The sequence below is a fragment of the Berghia stephanieae genome, chromosome 14 (genome assembly GCF_034508935.2).
Source record: "Berghia stephanieae isolate SIO BIC M18660-M18661 chromosome 14, UCSD_Bste_1.3, whole genome shotgun sequence".
Lineage (NCBI taxonomy): Eukaryota > Metazoa > Mollusca > Gastropoda > Nudibranchia > Aeolidiidae > Berghia > Berghia stephanieae.
Genome location: NC_088373.1, coordinates 22,129,738 through 22,133,946, shown reverse-complemented (window position 1 = coordinate 22,133,946; position 4,209 = coordinate 22,129,738). Strand labels below are relative to the sequence as shown.

Genomic DNA, 4,209 nt, shown 5'->3' with positions numbered 1-4,209 from the left:
ACAACTCACGATTTGTTTTCTTTTGTGGCAAAAGACTGGCATTTTGACGTCATTTTTTGGTCAGTGTCAGTGTCAGTGTCACAGACGGTTCCAAGAAATAATGACGTCACTTGTACGTGTTTCCGTACTCATGGCAAGTCAACCAAAGTGTTGAGGGTTTGTGGAATGGGCATTTAGATTTTTGGTGCAATGACATAAACACGTATCTTTAAAAATAAAGTCTCAAATTTGCGACGTTTTGAAGATTTTGAGAATAACTTAATCACTGTTTGATTAATAAGGGAAGGTCATCTGCCATTTTAAAAAAATTGCTTGATGTATGATTTAGGTTTTCCCTTTATAATGTGGTATCTGTATTTTTCTTCTTTTACCAACAACTAATGTTTTCATTCTAGTACCATGTTGTTGTTATTGTTGTTGTTGTTGTCATCGTCGTTCTTTTTTTTCTGATTTTCTTCTTCTTCTTCTTCTTCTTCTTCTTCTTCTTCTTCTTCTTCTTCTTCTTCTTCTTCTTCTTCTTCTTCTTCTTCTTCTTCTTCCTCCTCCTCCTCCTCCTCCTCTCCTCTCCTCCCCCTCCTCCTCCTCTCTCCTTCCTTCTTCTTCTTCTTCTTCTTCTTCTTCTTCTCTTCTTCTTCTTCTTCTTCTCTTCTTCTTCTTCTTCTTCTTCTTCTTCTTCTTCTTCTTCTTCTTCTTCTTCTTCTTCTTCTTCTTCTTCTTCTTCTTCTTCTACTTCTTCTTCTTCTTCATCTTCTCTTTAATAATAATAATAATAATAATAATAATAATAATAATAATAATAATAATAATAATAATAATAATAATAATAAGCATATCATCTCTCCAGCGCATTTCGTCGCAACCTCAAGGCGCTTCGAAAACAAGGTGACAATAACACATTGCTTACCTGAGAATACAACAACACAACGAGACCAAATCAATCAATATAAGATACACAAAAACAAAACAAACAATAAGAGCACGAAGAAGGCATTGAAAACACGAATGCGTAAGTCATATAAAATAAATTTTAAAATGTAATCAAATAGGAATTTAGTTAAAAGATTATGCTTTTAGACTTTTAAAAAAAATATTTTGTTGAAAAAACTATCTCACATTGCTTGGCTTTTGTGGCAAGAGAGACCGCACAGTAGAGTCCCCGAGACACTCATTTCATTTAATTCCAGCTTTAGAGTTACATTTTGGTACCTGGTTCACATTTGCCTAACAGACAGTTTTGAGACGATAGATCGCATGTAGAAGGAACGAAATTGACGTCACTAAGCTCTTTGTTATTGGTTTTAGCCATACTATTTTTTTTTTTTGGAGTAGTTCTCACAAAATAATTGTATTAATCAGACGGTTAAAGCTACACATCTCCCACCGTGAGCAGGGAGGTACATACTGTGTCTTCTATCCCCTTATATCTTATCCAACAAGATTTCTGTCTTTGTCTTGGAATGAAATTACTTGTTTTTTTCCTGGCCCTCGTCGGAGTCCTGGCTGAAACCGTCAAATGCATAGTTATTGTTTTGGGAGATGAATTTTTTTTCCCTTGTGAATCATCTCTCTGTTGTGTATTATTATATGTTATTTTTAATGTATAATGTAAGCATTTGAGTGTATTCCTCTTTGTTGGATTTTGTGCTTGTGTCCGGAGGAGACTTATAGGTGATCTCAAACTAAGTACATTGGTGGTATACTCTTGGAATCTACATCTGATCCCTATTTGTTCCCATTCCCCTATGTCTTGCTTTCTCTTGGGTGCTTTAATTGTAATTCTAGAACCTTTTACTATCCCATTTTCTTCCTTTTTACTGGCGCTGATATAAACTAAATGTGTTGCAAGTGCCGTAAAACTCTTAAAAACAAAATAAACAAAGCTACACATAGGCACTTTGTGTGCTGGTACGTTATATCCTATATATGTTTTAGTAGAAGTAGTAGTAGTAGTAGAAGTAGTAGTAGTGGTGGTAGTAGTAGTAGTAGTAGTAGTAGTAGTAGTAGTAGTAGTAGTAGTAGTAGTAGTAGTAGTAGTAGTAGTAGTAGTAGTAGTAGTAGTAGTAGTAGTAGTAGTAGTAGTAGTAGTAGTAGTAGTAGTAGTAGTAGTAGTAGTACTACTACTACTACTACTACTACTACTACTATGGATACCCATGGTTGTGTGTATTATATTGGTCCGTTATACTTCCGGATGGCAATGTTATGAGCTTCTTAGCCAAGCGCATACTATCACTGAAATCCAAAAGGACTGGCAGTTTGACGTCATTATTTGGTTTTTGCACCGCCTAGTGAGTTGTCGTTAGTAGAGCTCATGGAAATAAGTTATTTCATCGGTTGAACTATTGAAATTGAATACAACTCACGATTTGTTTTCTTTTGTGGCAAAAGACTGGCATTTTGACGTCATTTTTTGGTCAGTGTCAGGCCATAACTTTACGAAGGCCACGGTCAACCCGACATAAAAGCAGATGGCGACGAGCGATAACACATAATCAATAATCTACTCACCAACTGTCCTATTATTTCTGTGTCTCTGTGGAGTCCTCGTCTAACATTTCCCTCGAAAATTCACCAAAGCAGAAGTCCGATGTTGGTAACGAGCACAATTTGAGTGGCTTCTTTAGATAGAAATAATTTCAAACGCCCCTTATGTTTGATATTGAGAGCATTATTCACCTAACCATAACATCAAATCATACACACAATAAGAGAACATACCGGATACATATTAACCACTTAACTCTTGAAAGAAACTTATCTAAAATTTCGCTAAAAATCTCGTCCTTCAATAACCAATCGATTTAACTCACTCAACCCTAACACCGACTCTATCCGGAGTTTACCCGGGTTACTTTTACCCCATGCCTATTCAATACATTTTTCTGAGACAAATTATAGGCGTAGTATCAAAGCTAATGTTTTTAGTTTTTAGATGTTAATGGTAGTTGAATAAAACTATCTGTGTACATGCTCATTTTTAATACAATTTTTCCAATTTTGAAAAGCAGCAAAAATCTCTAGGATTGAAGGAGTTAAATGCCGTCTAATCTTGGCACGATGAGGGGCAATTAAATCGATCGTTATTTAAAGGACGATTTTTCTGACCACATTGTGAAATACGCGTCTTTACAGAGTACGACATTTAATTGTATATTTGCCTCCAACACAATGCCATGGCATGAATTCTTACGCGGAATTCTATGAATAAATGAAAGAACCGGATAGAAATTGAAAAATACGTGACATACAAATGGCTTTGAATTGAATAGAATTTTACGGTTCGTTTGCGATAAGAAATAAAAGAAATAACGAAGCGGGAAGTAATATGCCCTAAGATATGCATCTCTTTCTCTAAATATGGAGTTTGAGAATGAGTTCCGGTAAGCGATATAAACGAAGTTAACGATTAATATTCCGAATTGAATTACAGTGTATATTAGTCCAGCACGGTTTCCTCGAACACGGTTTCCTCGAACACACGGATTCCTCGAACACACGGATTCCTCGAACACATTCGGATGTCCCGAATTTTTTCCTTATTAATCTTTGTTATCATTCCATTCCTCCCTCGAACAAATTTTTGCCTCTATACAATATACTGTTTCCTCGAACTAATTTCATCCAGCCAACGTTAAAGTTAAAAAAAAAAAAAGAATTAATTGTGTTTTGTTTTTTTTAATGTTCCAGGTGATTACGACCTCTGATGATTTATTGTTGCATTGACAGTTGCATATGTGTTTATCGTGTGTATCTATCTGCATTGCACGTGTGTGTATACAACATGATACACATGCAGACACACACAGCCTCTTCGCCGTTTCGCATAACCGACTCCTTTCAGCTTAATCTTTGCACTTTGCCATTCGCTCTAAATTCAATGCCACGCGCCCTGATTGGCTACGATGGTAAATGAATGTTGTAACATAGCAACCCCCCCCCCCCCCCCTCATATGTAATATATAAAGTTATCTCCCTCAACATATCAATACAATAAATAAATAATAAAATTCCCTTTCTTCATTCTCAAGCGGAGATTTGTCTTAGGGTCTCTTCCAAGGGAAGACTGGAATTGGAATGACCCAGGTGTGAGTTGCAGCGCAGCGCCACAAACTGAGCTAAGGAGAAGTAGCTTGCTGAAAGCCACAAAACGCTATGGATATCGAACTAGGCATTTTTTAGGTGTGTAGCAAAGTCAATAATGCTGAGTCT

At 36.2% G+C, this 4,209-nt stretch overlaps 1 protein-coding gene across 4 annotated transcripts in view; it reads right to left on the bottom strand.

Moving 5' to 3' along the window:
• The window catches only part of LOC144959979 (uncharacterized), a 73,454-nt gene extending 69,841 nt beyond the window's left edge, over positions 1-3,613 (bottom strand). Inside the window, exons 1-2 of one of the 4 annotated variants that reach the window (XM_078892878.1) lie at positions 3,429-3,613; positions 2,509-2,676 (exon numbers count right to left, since the gene is read on the bottom strand). The gene's annotated coding sequence lies outside the window, so the exon portion shown is untranslated. Of the gene's footprint in view, positions 1-2,508; positions 2,746-3,428 lie in introns of those variants that run through there. The other 3 variants (XM_078892875.1, XM_078892877.1, XM_078892876.1) reach the window with 3 other exon arrangements.
• Between the last annotated feature and the right edge of the window lie 596 nt (positions 3,614-4,209).